This window comes from Pleurodeles waltl, chromosome 5 (genome assembly GCF_031143425.1).
Source record: "Pleurodeles waltl isolate 20211129_DDA chromosome 5, aPleWal1.hap1.20221129, whole genome shotgun sequence".
Taxonomy (NCBI): domain Eukaryota; kingdom Metazoa; phylum Chordata; class Amphibia; order Caudata; family Salamandridae; genus Pleurodeles; species Pleurodeles waltl.
The window spans coordinates 1845640458-1845659118 of NC_090444.1; positions in this window are offsets into that span (position 1 = coordinate 1845640458).

An 18661-nucleotide genomic window follows, 5' to 3' on the forward strand; every position below is an offset into this window, starting at 1 on the left:
TGGCGGATTGGTGACATCATGTCTGGCTCCAACTGGGTACATAGTTCCTGGATTGTGGCACGGTCAAACCGGTAGGTTACGATGACATGTCTCTCTTCCATTGTCAACAGGTCCACCAGCGGTCGGTACACCGGAGGATTCTGCCATCTTCTCATATGTCCCAGCTGACGGTGCCTACGAAGGACAACAGCGAAGAACCAGTCATTATTCCTCCAGGTATGTCCCACAGTTACACACAAGACTACACCACTCACAAAACCCTTCCTGTATGTGTGTTGAGTGTAGGCCTAGCTATGTGTGACGCAGTAGTAAATGGAGCCATGTGGGCCCCTGAAATGGCGGCTGCCTGACCTCTAAAGTGGGACAATGGGATTGTGGGTAACTGCGCTGGCGTTGCACACCGTGGCGGTAGGCGGTCGTAGACCGCGGCGCAATGCTGCATTGGTTAACATTGGACCCTATGGGTCCCAGGAGCCAATGAACAGGTGCGCTGGCGGTGATGATGCGCACAGCCGCGGATGTCACCGCCATTTTCTATCTGTTCAATCACTAGATACCTGACCCTCGACAGGAGAGGACCTACGCTGCAAGTGCTGCTGTGACCTCGGTCTGGAAGCGACGATGGCTGCTGCGTCTGGGGAAAGGGCCCCTGCCTTCACTGCACAGGAGTTGGAGAAACTGGTTGACGGGGTCCTCCCTCAGTACACGCTACTCTACGGTCCTCCAGACCAACAGGTTAGTACACAGGGAGCACGTTGTATGGGCTAGGCCTGGGTGGAGAGGGCTGGTTGGAAGAGGGAAGGGGGCGCAGTTCATAGAACATTAATGCATGTGAACGAATGGGCCAAATGGCCAGAGTAGGGAGGGGGCCACTCACAACGACGGTGCAGTTGGTAATGACTGTTCCTCTTCCCTTGTGCATGTCATGTAGGTCAGCGCCCACCAGAAGAGGGACATTTGGCGTGCCATCGCCAAGGAGGTCCGGACCCTGGGGGCCCACCAGAGACGGGGCACCCACTGCCGTAAGAGATGGAAGGACATTCGCCGCTGCAGCAAGAAGACAGCGGAGACTCAGCTGGGGATGGCCTCCCAACGTGGGAGGGGTGCCCGTCGCACCATGACCCCCCTGATGTTCCGGATCCTGGCGGTGGCCTACCCGGAGTTGAATGGACGCTTGAAGGCATCACAGCAGACACAAGGGGGTGAGTACAACCTCATTCTGGGGACTTTGCATGCAGTGGAGGTGTCTGGGTGGGGGAGGTGGGCTGTGGGTGTCCCTAGGCCAGGGCGAGTTAGGTAGGCAAGGCCCCTCCGTAACATAGGCCATGTGGCACTCTACCCCACCTCAGCAGAGTGCCAAGTCGAGAAATAGTTGCCCCTGTGGCATCCATGTGTGCAGATGTCCACCATTGCCATATAGGCCATATCCCAGAAATTGCATGTGCCGAGGGCGGGAGCACGGCGTAATGCAGGGGGTCCGCCAACGGTAGCGGTATGCCATGCACTAAAACTCTCTTTCTTCTGTCTCCCCCCCTTTTTCGGCTCTCCCTGTCCTTTTGTACATCAGCATCAACAGGCGGAGGTACAGTGGCACTGGAGCACGAGGGAGCTGCATCCCACATGGCCATGGAGGGCCACACCACGGACTCTGAATGCACCAGTGGGACGGAGGGTGAGGGGAGCTTCACGTCGGCCACCGGATCACCAAGCAGCGGCATGGACTCGTTCGACGATGTGGGCTCCCTTGTGGTGGCGGCACCATCTGTGCCCCCCACCCCTACAGGTACAGCCGCCACCTCCCCTACCAGCCCCGCCCTTCCAGCAGCCCCTCAGCGTTCGCCCCGTGCCCGCTCACCCAGAAGGGTGGGCATTACCTTCGCCCCAGGCACCTCAGGCCCTGCCCCAGTCACCCCTGCTGCCCTCAGTGAGGAGGCCATTGACCTCCTCAGGTCACTCACTGTTGGGCAGTCTACCATTGTGAATGCCATCCAGGGTGTAGAACGAGAGTTGCAACACGGTAATGCATTCCTGGAGGACATTAATTCTGGTCAGGCTGTCCTTCAGCGAACCCTGCAATCTCTGGCCGCAGCACTGATGGCAGCCATTGTCCCTGTGTCTAGCCTCCCCCCTCCAACTTCCTCCACCCAGAACCAATCTCCTGTACCCCAGCCCATCCCAAGCACACCTACAGACCAGCATGCACACAAGTCAACATACACAAGTAGCTCAAGCAAACATAGGCACCACACACACTAGGGGCACTCACGCAAGCCTCACCCACGTACAGACACAGCAACATCCACTGCCTCCACTGTGTCCCCCTCCTCCTCTTCTCCCTCCTCCCTCCCAGTCTCGTCTACACACACACCTGCATGCACCACATCTACAGGCACCATGAATCGCACCAGGACACCCAGCACCACAAGCCGCTCACCTGCACTCACCACCTCCACTGCCATTTACACGTCCCCTGTGTCCTCTCCCAGTGTGTCTGTGACGCCCCCTCCCAAAGTACACAAACGCCGGCAATGACTCACCCAACATCCATCCACCTCATGACAGCCTCCAGTACCTGCACCTGCACCCAAAACAGCTAAAGTGACACCTCCGACAACCACCTCCTCTTCCTCCACGCCCAGACCCCCTCCAGTTACCCATCCCAGTGTTCGTCAGAAACTGTCCCTCTGTAAAGTTGACCTTTTTGCCCCCCCCCTCCAATTCATCAGTCCCGTCGTAGCGTCTCAGCCAAAAAGCCTCCAATACCAGTGGCGCCTGTTCAAGGTTTGTGGAGTGCACCGGCCACCAGCGCAGGCAGTAGGACCCGGAGCCAAGGCACTGGCAGCCTACCCCCTGTAAAGGCTCAAAAATTGGAGAGTGGACGACGGGACCGTGTTAAGACCCCTGGTGGGAAGACAACTGACATGGGTTCCAAAGGGATTGGAAAGTCAGCTGTGACTCCACCAAAGGTGGGGAAGGGCCAGAGGAAGTCTGCCCGGCCTGTTGTGAGTGTCACAGCGGAGAAGTGCGCCATCATTTCCGGCGGTCGAGACACAACCGCCAGCACTGTCGTCACTGGTCCAGAGACCACCGCCAGAGTCACAGCCCAGGAGGGCCCAAGTATCGTCACTGGTCCGGAAACCACCGCCAGAGTCACAGCCCAGGAGGGCCCAAGTATTGTCACTGGTCAGGAGACCACCGCCGGAGTCAGTGCCCAGGAGGGCACAGGTATCGTCACTGGTCCAGAGACCACCGCCAGAGTCACAGCCCAGGAGGGCCCAAGTATCGTCACTGGTCAGGAGACCACCGCCGGAGTCAGTGCCCAGGAGGGCACAGGTATCGTCACTGGTCCAGAGACCACCGCCGGAGTCAGCGCCCAGGAGGGCCCAAGTATCGTCACTGGTCAGGAGACCACCGCCACCGCCGGAGTCAGTGCCCTGGAGGGCCCCGGCAGCCACAGCCCCACTAGGCAATGATGCCACACACCAATGTCCAGTGTAGAGAACGTTACGCCACACACCAATGTCCTTATCAGAACTGCCATGGCAAAGCACCGCTGAACAGTCCTCAACCGCCATGTCAAAGCACCGCTGAACAGGGCAAAGACCGCCATGGCAAAGCACCCACTGTATAGACTTGAGAGACTGTGGTTTTCTGTAGGAGGCTGGACTGGCTTGTAGTGAGTACCAAGGGGTACTTGCACCATGCACCATGCCCAGTTATCCCTTATTAGTGTATAGGGTGTCTAGCAGCTTAGGTTGATAGATAATGGTAGCTTAGCAGAGCAGCTTAGGCTGAACTAGGAGACGTGTGAAGCTACTACAGTACCACTTAGTGTCATATGCACAATATCATAAGAAAACACAATACACAGATATACTAAAAATAAAGGTACTTTATTTTTATGACAATATGCCAAAGTATCTCAGAGTGTACCCTCAGTATGAGGATAGCAAATATACACAAGATATATATACACAATACCAAAAATATGCAGTATAGTCTTAGAAAACAGTGCAAACAATGTAGAGTTACAATGGGATGCAATGGGGAAACATAGGGATAGGGGCAACACAAACCATTTACTCCAAAAGTGGAATGCGAACCACGAATGGACCCCAAACCCATGTGACCTTGTAGAGGGTCGCTGGGACTATTAGAAAATAGTGAGGGTTAGAAAAATAGCCCACCCCAAGACCCTGAAAAGTGAGTGCAAAGTGCACTAAAGTTCCCCTAAGGACAAAGAAGTCGTGATAGAGGAATAATGCAGGAAAGACACCAACCAACAATGCAACAACGATGGATTTCCAATCTAGGGTACCTGTGGAACAAGGGGACCAAGTCCAAAAGTCACAAGCAAGTCGGAGACGGGCAGATGCCCAGGAAATGTCAGCTGTGGATGCAAAGAAGCTTCTACTGGACAGAAGAAGCTGAGGTTTCTGCAGGAACGAAAAGGGCTAGAGACTTCCCCTTTGGTGGACGTGGAGAGTCGAGCAAAAGTGTTTTCCCGCCAAAACAACGCCAACAAGCCTTGCTAGCTGCAATTCGTGTGGTTAGCGTTTTTGGGTGCTGCTGTGGCCCAGGAGGGACCAGGAGGTCGCAAATTGGACCAGGAGGTAGAGGGGACGTCGAGCAAGACAAGGAGCCCTCTTAGAAGCAGGTAGCACCCGGAGAAGTGCCAGAAACATGCACTACGAGGATGCGTGAAACGGTGCTCACCCGAAGTCGCACAAAGAAGTCCCACGTCGCCGGAGAACAACTTAGGAGGTCGTGCAATGCAGGTTAGAGTGCCGTGGACCCAGGCTGGACTGTGCACAAAGGATTTCTGCCGGAAGTGCACGGAGGCCGGAGTAGCTGCAAAAGTCACGGTTCCCAGCAATGCAGTCTGGCGTGGGGAGGCAAGGACTTACCTCCACCAAACTTGGACTGAAGAGTCACTGGACTGTGGGAGTCACTTGGACAGAGTTGCTGGATTCGAGAGACCTCACTCGTCGTGCTGAGAGGAGACCCAAGGGACCGGTAATGCAGCTTTTTGGTGCCTGCGGTTGCAGGGGGACTATTCCGTCGACCCACGGGAGATTTCTTCGGAGCTTCTAGTGCAGAGAGGAGGCAGACTATCCCCACAGCATGCACCACCAGGAAAACAGTCGAGAAGGCGGCAGGATCAGCGTTACAGAGTTGCAGTAGTCGTCTTTGCTACTATGTTGCAGGTTTGCAGGCTTCCAGCGCGGTCAGCAGTCGATTCCTTGGCAAAAGGTGAAGAGAGAGATGCAGAGGAACTCGGCTGAGCTCTTGCATTCGTTATCTAAGGAATCCCAAGAGACAGAGACCCTAAATAGCCAGAAAAGAGGGTTTGGCTACCTAGGAGAGAGGATAGGCTAGCAACACCTGAAGGAGCCTATCAGAAGGAGTCTCTGACGTCACCTGATGGCACTGGCCACTCAGAGCAGTCCAGTGTGCCAGCAGCACCTCTGTTTCCAAGATGGCAGAGGTCTGGAGCACACTGGAGGAGCTCTGGACACCTCCCAGGGGAGGTGCAGGTCAGGGGAGTGGTCACTCCCCTTTCCTTTGTCCAGTTTCTCGCCAGAGCAGGGCTAAGGGGTCCCCTGAACCGGTGTAGACTGGCTTATGCAGAATTGGGCACATCTGTGCCCAAGAAAGCATTTCCAGAGGCTGGGGGAGGCTACTCCTCCCCTGCCTTCACACCATTTTCCAAAGGGAGAGGGTGTAACACCCTCTCTCAGAGGAAGTCCTTTGTTCTGCCATCCTGGGCCAGGCCTGGCTGGACCTCAGGAGGGCAGATGCCTGTCTGAGGGGTTGGCAGCAGCAGCAGCTGCAGTGAAACCCCAGGAAGGGCAGTTTGGCAGTACCAAAGTCTGTGCTACAGACCACTGGGATCATGGGATTGTGCCAACTATGCCAGGATGGCATAGAGGGGGCAATTCCATGATCATAGACATGTTACATGGCCATATTCGGAGTTACCATTGTGAAGCTACATATAGGTAGTGACCTATATGTAGTGCACGCGTGTAATGGTGTCCCCACACTCACAAAGTCCGGGGAATTGGCCCTGAACAGTGTGGGGGCACCTTGGCTAGTGCCAGGGTGCCCTCACACTAAGTAACTTTGCATCTAACCTTTACCAGGTAAAGGTTAGACATATAGGTGACTTATAAGTTACTTAAGTGCAGTGTAAAATGGCTGTGAAATAACGTGGACGTTATTTCACTCAGGCTGCAGTGGCAGGCCTGTGTAAGAATTGTCAGAGCTCCCTATGGGTGGCAAAAGAAATGCTGCAGCCCATAGGGATCTCTTGGAACCCCAATACCCTGGGTACCTCAGTACCATATACTAGGGAATTATAAGGGTGTTCCAGTAAGCCAATGTAAATTGGTAAAATTGGTCACTAGCCTGTTAGTGACAATTTGTACAGAGAGAGCATAACCACTGAGGTTCTGGTTAGCAGAGCCTCAGTGAGACAGTTAGGCACCACACAGGGAACACATACATATAGGCCACAACCTTATGAGCACTGGGGTCCTGACTAGCAGGGTCCCAGTGACACATAACAAACATACTGAAAACATAGGGTTTTCACAATGAGCACTGGGCCCTGGCTAGCAGGATCCCAGTGAGACAGTGAAAACACCCTGACATACACTCACAAACAGGCCAAAAGTGGGGGTAACAAGGCTAGAAAGAGGCTACTTTCTCACACAACCCCCCCCAAACGAAGGACAATAAGGCTAACCTTGGCCAGTTGAGACTTTATTGTCTAAGTGGTGATAAGTAGAGAGTAGCTCTGCAATAGACTGGTTACTCCCTTTATCATCCACTATATGGTTACTTCCCTGTGGGGATGTAAACCACCCTGTTTGAAGTTTTTTAGCTAAGCAACAATGTGAAGATGTATTTTCAGAGTTTCTATCAGTAAGTTTTAGTTTAGAGCAGTGGGAATTGTCCACTGAACCTATTTGTAGTGATGGGAATGCCAGACAGGGATACTGTCTCAGAAAAGCCATAGCTGGGCAAAAACTTTGTCCATATGGCTGGAAGAGAGAACATGGATGCTGTTTCTCTTGAGTTGGAGCAGGGCAGGGATTCTGTCCTATGAGCTCCACACTAGGGCAGGGATGCTGTCCTAAGTGATGTGAGGCAGTGCAGGGTTTCTGCACTAAAGTTTCTCTGGGAGGGTTGGAGGGATGCTCCATGTTAACTAAAATGGTGCTCTTTTTCTCACCAATGTTAGTTATCCCACAGAGAGGTACTTCTACCTCAGGGAGTCCAGCTTTGCCAGCTGATGATTCCCTTGGAACAGGTGCCACCCCAGGAGAGGTTTCTCCCACCACAGGAATGTTATCCTGAATGGTAGGGTGGTTAGGGGATACTGTGATACCCTTTTTACCTGTTGATGGAGAGGGATCCTGAATTTTCAGGCCTTCTCTCCTTTGCTTTTTCATTTCAGTAGAAATGAGAGGGAACAATTCCTCAGGGATGCCCAGCATGGCTGCATGGGCATAAAACTCTACATCAGCCCAACCTGAGGCCTCTAGGTCATTACCTAAGAGACAGTCTACAGGTAAGCTAGGTGATACCACCACCTGCTTAGGGCCAGTAACTCCACCCCAACTAAACTGAATTATAGCTAAGGGAAGAAACTTAGTGGAGTTATGGACATCAATAATCTTATACTGTTGTCCAATGATGTGTTGATCAAGGTGCACCAGGTTTTCAGTCACCAAAGTGATACTGGCACCTGTGTCCCTATAGGCCAAGGCCTCAACACCATTTATTGAAACTGTCTGCCTGTACTTATCCATTGTAAGGGGACAAGCAGCCAGTGTGGCAAGGCCAATGCCACTAGGTGTGACATAAACTGTCTTGGGACTGACTACCCCAGTTTCTATGATGGACCCATAAGTGAACCCAACTACACCCTTTGCTTGACTGTTGCCAGCAGTCCCACCACTAGTACCACTACTGCTAGGGGCACTAAAGCTTGATGTATTAGTGGTGGTAGGCTCAGGGGGTTTACCTGGACAGGACTTATCCCCTGGCCTATGGCCTCTATTTGTACACACAAAGCACCAAGGCTTTTTAACTTGTGAAGGTTGAGAAGAAGAGGAAGAATTTGTTTTATCCCCACCCCCTGAAGAGTGTTTAAGATTTGAAGTGGGATCTTTGGTTTTACCCTTATCCCCATGCTTATCTTGAGATTTTTCACCATCTTTCTTCTTGTTCTCTTTGTCACCACCTGTATGAACTTTTCTGTTCACCCTTGTTCTGACCCATTTGTCTGCCTTCTTTCCCAATTCTTGGGGAGAGGTCAGATCAGAGTCCACCAAGTACTGATGCAACAAATCAGACACACAATTATTAAGAATATGCTCTCTCAGGATCAAGTTATACAGGCTGTCATAATCAGTCACTTTACTGCCATGTAACCACCCCTCCAAGGCCTTCACTGAATGGTCAATGAAATCAACCCAGTCTTGTGAAGACTCCTTTTTGGTCTCTCTGAACGTTATCCTGTATTGTTCAGTGGTTAAGCCATAACCATCTAGGAGTGCATTCTTAAGAACTTTGTTATCATTAGCTTCATTTTCTTTCACAGTAAAGAGCCTATCCCTACTTTTTCCACTAAATGATAGCCATAGGATAGCAGCCCACTGCCTTTGAGGGACATCCTGTACAGCACAGGCCCTCTCAAGTGCAGCAAACCACTTGTTAATGTCATCCCCCTCCTTATAAGGGGGAACTATCTTGTGCAGATTCCTGGAATCATGCTCTTTTGCAGGATGACTATGGGGAATACTGCTGCTGCCACCATGGGTTTCTAAACCCAACTTCTGTCTTTCCTTCTCTAGTTCTAAGGACTGTCTATCCAAATCCAGCTGTTGCTTTTTAAGCTTCAGTCTGGTTTGTTCCACCCTCAACTTATTGAGTTCCCTTTCTAACAATCTGTCATCAGGGTTGGTGGGAGGGACATTTCTAGACACAGAGGTATGATGAGAATGGACAGAAGGAGACCTGTCCCTTACAGAGGGCGCCCTAACAGCTTGGCTAACAGAACCATCATTTCTACTGTGATGAGAATGAATGCTCCTGCCATGATGTGAGACAACACTATCTGTATGGTGTGACTCAACATCAGTACCAACTATGCTAGACTGTCTAGTAATGGGCAGGCTTGGAAGTTTCTTTCCTGAATCTTTTCCTGGGGGAGTCCCTGGATCAGATTGGGAACCATTAGCTACTTTTTCAACAGATGGGGCACTTTTAGCCTTATCTTGTTCTCTAAGCATGTTAAGTAACAATTCCAAGGAAGGATTCTTCCCTACACTCAAACCTCTCTCTATGCAGAGACTCCTTGCTCCTTTCCAGCTAAGGTGATCATATGCAATTTTGGACAGATCAACATTTTGGCCTGTGCCAGACATTTTTAGAGAGAGTTAAAGTGATAGAAAAAGTGAAAAAAGTTTGTCAGAGCTTTTAGAAAGACAGAGAAAAAAAACTTTTAAAACTTTTTAGAACTTTTTGAAAGTTAGAAGTACTTTTCAGCACTTTAGAAAAGAGTGAAAAGAGGAAATGCTAAACTTTTTGGTTATGTGTATACACACTGAACTTGTTTTGTATATTTTTCTCTTATGAAAAGTACAATGACAAGAGTGGTAAGTAGTCTCAAAGCACTTATCCCACCGCTGCACAACCAATGTAGGAGGCTGGACTGGCTTGTAGTGAGTACCAAGGGGTACTTGCACCTTGCACCAGGCCCAGTTATCCCTTATTAGTGTATAGGGTGTCTAGCAGCTTAGGCTGATAGATAATGGTAGCTTAGCAGAGCAGCTTAGGCTGAACTAGGAGACGTGTGAAGCTACTACAGTACCACTTAGTGTCATATGCACAATATCATAAGAAAACACAATACACAGATATACTAAAAATAAAGGTACTTTATTTTTATGACAATATGCCAAAGTATCTCAGAGTGTACCCTCAGTATGAGGATAGCAAATATACACAAGATATATATATACACAATACCAACAATATGCAGTATAGTCTTAGAAAACAGTGCAAACAATGTATAGTTATAATAGGATGCAATGGGGAAACATAGGGATAGGGGCAACACAAACCATATACTCCAAAAGTGGAATGCGAACCACGAATGGACCACAAACCTATGTGACCTTGTAGAGGGTCGCTGGGACTATTAGAAAATAGTGAGGGTTAGAAAAATAGCCCACCCCAAGACCCTGAAAAGTGAGTGCAAAGTGCACTAAAGTTCCCCTAAGGACAAAGAAGTCGTGATAGAGGAATAATGCAGGAAAGACACCAACCAACAATGCAACAACGATGGATTTCCAATCTAGGGTACCTGTGGAACAAGGGGACCAAGTCCAAAAGTCACAAGCAAGTCGGAGACGGGCAGATGCCCAAGAAATGCCAGCTGTGGGTGCAAAGAAGCTTCTACTGGACAGAAGAAGCTGAGGTTTCTGCAGGAACGAAAAGGGCTAGAGACTTCCCCTTTGATAGACGGATCCTTCTTGCCGTGGAGAGTCGTGCAGAAGTGTTTTCCCGCCGAAAGAACGCCAACAAGCCTTGCTAGCTGCAATTCGTGCAGTTAGCATTTTTGGATGCTGCTGTGGCCCAGGAGGGACCAGGAGGTCGCAAATAGGACCAGGAGGTAGAGGGGATGTCGAGTAAGACAAGGAGCCCTCTTAGCAGCAGGTAGCACCCAGAGAAGTGCCAGAAACAGGCACTACGAGGATGCATGAAATGGTGCTCACCCGAAGTCGCACAAAGAAGTCCCACGTCGCCGGAGAACAACTTAGGAGGTCGTGAAATGCAGGTTAGAGTGCCGTGGACCCAGGCTGGACTGTGCACAAAGGATTTCCGCCAGAAGTGCACGGAGGCCGGAGTAGCTGCAAAAGTCACGGTTCCCAGCAATGCAGTCTGGCGTGGGGAGGCAAGGACTTACCTCCACCAAACTTGGACTGAAGAGTCACTGGACTGTGGGAGTCACTTGGACAGAGTTGCTGGATTTGAGGGACCTCGCTCGTTGTGCTGAGAGGAGACCCAAGGGACCGGTAATGCAGCTTTTTGGTGCCTGCGGTTGCAGGGGGACGATTCCGTCGACCCACGGGAGATTTCTTCGGAGCTTCTAGTGCAGAGAGGAGGCAGACTACCCCCACAGCATGCACCACCAGGAAAACAGTCGAGAAGGCGGCAGGATCAGCGTTACAGAGTTGCAGTAGTCGTCTTTGCTACTATGTTGCCGGTTTGCAGGCTTCCAGCACGGTCAGCAGTCGATTCCTTGGCAGAAGGTGAAGAGAGAGATGCAGAGGAACTCGGCTGAGCTCTTGCATTCGTTATCTGAGGAATCCCAATAGACAGAGACCCTAAATAGCCAGAAAAGAGGGTTTGGCTACCTAGGAGAGAGGATAGGCTACCAACACCTGAAGGAGCCTATCAGAAGGAGTCTCTGACATCACCTGATGGCACTGGCCACTCAGAGCAGTCCAGTGTGCCAGCAGCACCTCTGTTTCCAAGATGGCAGAGGTCTGGAGCACACTGGAGGAGCTCTGGACACCTCCCAGGGGAGGTGCAGGTCAGGGGAGTGGTCACTCCCCTTTCCTTTGTCCAGTTTCGCGCCAGAGCAGGGCTAAGGGGTCCCCTGAACCGGTGTAGACTGGCTTATGCAGAATTGGGCACATCTGTGCCCAAGAAAGCATTTCCAGAGGCTGGGGGAGGCTACTCCTCCCCTGCCTTCACACCATTTTCCAAAGGGAGAGGGTGTAACACCCTCTCTCAGAGGAAGTCCTTTGTTCTGCCATCCTGGGCCAGGCCTGGCTGGACCCCAGGAGGGCAGATGCCTGTCTGAGGGGTTGGCAGCAGCAGCAGCTGCAGTGAAACCCCAGGAAGGGCAGTTTGGCAGTACCAGGGTCTGTGCTACAGACCACTGGGATCATGGGATTGTGCCAACTATGCCAGGATGGCATAGAGGGGGCAATTCCATGATCATAGACATGTTACATGGCCATATTCGGAGTTACCATTGTGAAGCTACATATAGGTAGTGACCTATATGTAGTGCAAGCGTGTAATGGTGTCCCCACACTCACAAAGTCCGGGGAATTGGCCCTGAACAATGTGGGGGCACCTTGGCTAGTGCCAGGGTGCCCTCACACTAAGTAACTTTGCACCTAACCTTTACCAGGTAAAGGTTAGACATATAGGTGACTTATAAGTTACTTAAGTGCAGTGTAAAATGGCTGTGAAATAACGTGGACGTTATTTCACTCAGGCTGCAGTGGCAGGCCTGTGTAAGAATTGTCAGAGCTCCCTATGGGTGGCAAAAGAAATGCTGCAGCCCATAGGGATCTCCTGGAACCCCAATACCCTGGGTACCTCAGTACCATATGCTAGGGAATTATAAGGGTGTTCCAGTAAGCCAATGTAAATTGGTAAAATTGGTCACTAGCCTGTTAGTGACAATTTGTACAGAGAGAGCATAACCACTGAGGTTCTGGTTAGCAGAGCCTCAGTGAGACAGTTAGGCACCACACAGGGAACACATACATATAGGCCACAACCTTATGAGCACTGGGGTCCAGACTAGCAGGGTCCCAGTGACACATAACAAACATACTGAAAACATAGGGTTTTCACTATGAGCACTGGGCCCTGTCTAGCAGGATCCCAGTGAGACAGTGAAAACACCCTGACATACACTCACAAACAGGCCAAAAGTGGGGGTAACAAGGCTAGAAAGAGGCTACTTTCTCACACTTTGCACTCCCCAGGATGGCATAAATGGGCATGGAGCCCCGTCGTGGATCTGGCTTTGCACTCCTCCGGCTGAGGTGCCCCCCCTTCCCTTCCCCCTGAGGTGCCTGTAGTATTTCTATCTGATGCCCCGGCAGTGTTCTCTCCGATTGTGGTCAGGTATCGTTTGTGGGCCTCGCCCATGCATTTTTGGACTGATGGTGCACGGACATTGTTATGTACATATCTGCACTACTTCTCGTATTGTATATAATTATGACTGATTTTCAAATATATATCTGTATATTTTTGTATGACATGTATATTGGCACATTACATTGTTTGACCGATTTTCGCTTTGTGGTTTCATTCTTCCGGGGGGATTGTGGGTTGTTACTATGATTTTTTGAGAATGCATTGGTGTGTATGTTGTAATATGCGAGGGTGGGGGTGTTTGGTGGGTGTCCCCCTAACTTTTGCCTCCCCGTGTCATAGGTGCAGTACTCACCGTTGTCTTCGGCGCCTACGTAGCTGTTGGTCATAGAGGAGCAGAAACACAAGGGCAGGGAGTATTTGGAGTTCCGGCTCCATGGAGTCCTCGTGGGATATGTTCAGGTGAGCGTTTTCCCATAGCAAAAGCTGTTTCCGCCGTGTTTTTATCCACAGTGAATCTGCCCCGGAAAAGGTGGCGATTGGTGGGTTGTAATACTGTGGGCGGTACATTGTCTCCCGCCTGTCTGTTGGTGGTGACCGCCACGCTGCTTGTCAGTACCGCTGTGGCGGGCGGTGTGTTAAAGTGGCTGTCTTTGTTGGCGGTTTCCGCCAGGGTCATAATTCCCTTTTTTTGTCCACCGGTCTGTTTGCGGTATTTCCGTAGCATTAACACCGTCCGCCAGGGTTGTAATGACCACCTTAGTCTTTCTGTGCGCAATTAGGCACCATTGGAATCAATGCACAGTCACCTTTAAAAATGCAGTAAAAATCACACAGTTGAGTTACCAGTCTCTTCTCTTGCAGGGTGGCCGGAGTGGTCGGTGAGCACACTGTGCCAGCTGGAGAGTCTCGGGCAGCTCCCTGTTCTGGCTGGAGCAGCGTTGGAGAGGTTCTTGTCACAGGCATAGGGCCATCTGGAGGGGCCACTTGGAAAAGGAGCTGGTTTGCACATTCAAGGATTGTGCCTTGGGGTCCCCTTGGGCTGTTGAGGTCGCAAGGGGTTGGGGACCCGGGGCATAAGCAGATCCTGTGATGCAAGGCCCAGGGCGGCCAGGTGTAGGGTGTTTTGGAGGTCTTGGATGCTGTGCGCAACGGAGTCCACTGGAGCTGGAGGTGAGTCTCTTTGAGGGATACTTACAGGACAACGGGAACACTCTGGTTGGAGGTCCAGGGGGTTCCTGAAGTCCCTCGACTGGGGGCTTCCTCCTGATCCTTTTTCAGCTCTGGGAGAGCTCGTTTTCTGCTTGTCCGATATCAGCTCACCAGTACCCAGGGTATTGGCGTAACTCGGCCACTAGAGGGTGCAGTGCCACTAAACTTGGCACAATTGTGGGTCCCGTCCGGGCGGCCGTCGGTGTGATGTCAGGTCTGGCTGCAACTTCCAGTTGTGGAGATATGGCCGGTCAGTGAAGTGTCCTTCACTGGTTGGCTGGTCCTTTGCAGGTTTCTTGAGTGGTGCCTCCACTCAGGAGGGAGATTTAGGCTATTTGCGAAGCCTGGAGATCCTCTGGGGCTTTTGAGGTTGGTCCAGAGGTCAGCTCCTCCTCAGTGGCGACTGTTGGGACTCTGGTGCAGCAAGCAGGGGTCTTGGAGCCGCTTCTAGTGCAGCCGGTCCTCTTTTCTTGTCCTGTCGGGTTCTTCGGTGCTGTCTTCTTTTCTTCCTGTTCAAACTAATTTCTTGGTCTAAGGGAGCACACTAAATAGTGTATTTAGTGGGCGCTTTTAGGGGGAACCTGGTAGTGTCTAATGGGACACTTACCCTTGAGTGGCTACCTCCACAACAGTGACCACTTCCTGTGGGAAGGGTCACTTCCCTAAACCCCATTGGCTATTTTCCTCCATTCCAACATGGTGGAAAATGAAATAGAGGGTCCACTTCGCATGCAAGCCCTTAGGGGGGGTCCATGCTCAGTAAGGCCACTCCTCCTACCCTTTGTCTGGTTTCCCGCTTTTGTTCCCCGTCAAAAGTGGGAATTGGCAAAGGAGGAAGCCTTCTGATGCTAGCAGCAGGTCTGGGGGCTCAAGTTTCAAGGGCAGTAGCCCTTTAAGCTCACCGCCAGGGTGTTGTACATTCCTGAGGGAGGGGGTGCTAGCTCCTCCACCCAGGAAGGGCATTGTTCCCAAACCAGTGAGCCTGGGCTCTCCCCCAAGGTTTGTGGATTGGCTGTCTGGAGGTGGCAGTCTGGATGGAACCAGTCAGCAACCATGCCAGTTAGATTAGCTTTTGCAAGGGGCACCTCTAAGGTGACCCCTGGTACATTTAGGGATAAATCCAATACTGGCACCAGTTTGGATCTATCATTCTGAGCTGTTTGATACCAAACAACCCAGGGTACAGGGTAGCCATCATGTAACTAGGAAACTCGTGTTTGACGAGAGTCCAGTACATGTATTGAAAATGGCTGCTCTGTTCACTCAACATGTCCCGGGTTTAGCAAGGACACAGTGGGAGCATATTGCTCATGCATTTATGCCCTCACATATAGTATGATGCACCCTGCCTTAGGGCTGTAAGGCCTGCTACAGGGGTGACTTACCCATAACTTATGCAGTGTAGGGAGACAGGGCACACGGAGGGTTTGCCATGTCAAGTTTGTATTTTAGGTTTGCACCAGGGCACTCAGCCTGCTATGGCAGTGCTGGGTGCATCTGGGTGCAGGGACATTGAGAGTGGCACCATCAGTGTTGCTGCCCTCAGGGGTCTACTCTTAATATTTCATGCCCTGGGTACTGGGGTACCCATTTACTAGGGACTTATAGTGCTATGTAAGAGTGCATCCAACTGTGCCAAGCATCACAACAGATTTAGGGAAAGAGCTCTGGCCCAGAGAACCTGGTTAGCAGGAGCCCTGGGCACTACCAACTCCTAGAACTCAGGGAAAAAAGTGGGGGCTAACCATGCAAAAAGAGGCCTCCTCTCACACTTGCTTGTGCTCCCGGGGCACTACAAGAAGCGTGCTCGCCTGCGCCTCAAGGAAACAGGCTCCTTGCAACCTCTCCTGCCCAAGGACGGGTGGCCACACACTCACAGTGACACGGGTTGCTTCCTGAGGCAGACCAGTATTGCAGAAAGCAAAGTAGATGCACTCTTCACGTGCCAGGATAAATGAAGGGAGCGCTCTTATTGCCACAAAAGCGCTGTTTATGTGCTTGGATGAAAGAATGAAGGGCTCTCCATGCGCTTCACAAGGGCAGAGGACACTCCACTCATGCCCAGGTGCATGAAGCAGCACTGCAGCCACAGAAAGGCAGGGAGAGAGGGCGGCATACCACCCTGCCCGTGGAGAGAGCTGTGAGGGCACAAAGCTGAAGGGCACAGGCAAGCAGGCCAGTACAAGGGTTCAGAAAAAGCAGGGCAGTCCTTCTAGTGACCTAGCAAGTAACAGGTCAGTCCAACAGCAGAGCGGTCCCAAGGCAGTTCCTAACGAGTCCCTCCAGCAGCACCAAGTGTCCAGTCTATCAGTGTTCTGTCCTCTCTCTGTTCTACAACATGGGGAACAACCCCTAAACCTATACTCAGTTTGCCCAGGTTCTAGAAGTGGGGAGAAGGTTCCAACCAGCTCTAACCAGTTCCAGGAATGCCCCTTCTCCTCCACATGGCTCCAGGCACCAGTAGGGGGTAAAGGAGCCTTTTGTGTCAGGGCAGGACACAGCCTATACAAATCTATGAGTGCCCCATTCCTACCTCTCCCAGCCCAGGGAGACTATCAGTATGCAGATGTACTCCTAGTGCACCTCCACCCTCCCTGTGTGATGGCTGTCTTGAAAGTATGCACAAAGCCCAGCTGTCACTCTACCCCAGACGTGGATTGGAGTCAGGCTACAAGGCACAAGAGTCATAAGCACAGGGAAATGCCCACTTTCTAAAGGTGGCATATCTACAATGGTAATAACAGAAATCCACCTACCCCAGTAAGCAGTATTTCTCACTACCATTACAACCATACCAAACATGCTTACGTCACCCCTCATACATCAGAAAATACAACTTAGCTATATGAAAGGGCATTTCCAATGTGCTCCAATGAGACAGGCAGTACTCACAGCAGTGAGAAGCCAAATAAGCCACTCAACAAGGCACATTTCCTACCTCTTACCTACACAGCACCATGCCCATAGGGCTGCCTAATGCATACCTTAGAAGTGACGTATATGTAGTAAATGGGGAGTGCCAGGCCTGGCAAGTAAACTTAATAGCCAGGACCATGTGGCAGTAAACTGCGCACGCAGGCTCTGCAGTGGAAGGCCTGAGAGGTTTGAAAGGCTACTGCTGTGGGTGGTGCAAGCTGTGCTGCCGGCCCAGTAGTAGCATTTACTTTACAGGCCCTGGGTATAAAGGATACCACTGTACAAGGGACTTACTGGTAAATTAAATGTGCTAATCAGGTGTAAGCCAATCATATCAAGTTTAGAAGGGAGAGCACATGCACTTTAGCACTGATCAGCAGTGATAAAGTGCTCAGGGTCCTGAAGCCAACAAAAAGAGGGTGAGAAAAATAGGAGGAGGAAGGCAAAAAGTTTAGGGATGACCTTGCATAAAGGACCAGGTCCAACACAACTGGAGACACCTGGACAAATGTATGCAATGTGAGGGTTTGAGAACAAGCCGCCTGGGAGATCAATTGGACATACTATTTGGTGGTATCCATCTGGCGATCGACTTCAGTCTCCTGGTGGAATGGTGCCGGGAGGAGAAGTCAGCTGGAGACCCTGTCTCGGTGGTAGCAGATGCTTCACTAATATTGCTGCAGCTGAATGACCCACTTTTCTCTGCAGGGCTGGGGGTGTTGAGATGTTCCCTGAAACAGGTTCACCATGGGTTGGTGGTTTATTACTACCTGGAATTCTCGACCTATGAGGTAGAGCTGGAAATGTGTGCAGCCCCATTTATTATCCAGGCCTTCTTGTTTAATCTGGGTGTATCTTGTCTCCACATCCAATAGTGCCCTACTGGTGATTGCCACTGGTGTACATCAGTCAGCACTGTGTAGATTTACTACAACTGCTCCCAGCCCCACCGGAATGGCATCTACTACCAGCTCTAGAGTGGGGTCAAAATATGTTGCATTTGTTTTGGAGCAATGCGTCTTTGATTTGCCGGAACCCTCTTTACTGGGTCTAACCCATTGCTATTTTGCATGCCTAGGAAGGTCCTGATTTCAGTGACAGATATCGGAGCCAGGGCATTTTTTTGTCTTCTGATTTCTTGTTGTTCGTGCTGCAGAACTGAACTTTTTGGTCGAAAAAGGAGCACTTGAATTTGTTAAGTAGCAGACCTCGTTCAGATGCGTATGTAATACTCCCTCTGGATATTGAGTAGATGAGTGCATTTTCGCTGATGTTGAGTACGCCAGAATGCATGGTTAGGATCTCCCCAATGGCATTTTTGAAGACTTCAGCTGCGGATGAGATCCTGATGTTCAGTCTCTTGTAGCACCGAAGTACCAAGGCCCATATTTATACTTTTCAATGCAAAACTGCGCAAACACAGTTTTGCGTCAAAAAGTATAGCGCCGGCTTGCGTGATTCCAGGGCGCCAGCCGGGCGCCAAATTTATGGAATCCCGCATGCCGGTGCAAAGGGTGGGCTAGCATCAAAGAAAATGACATTAGCCAGGTGGGGGTGGTGGTATGAGAGAAGGGGGTTTTGCACCCAAAAAATCCCTCTAACCGGCCCA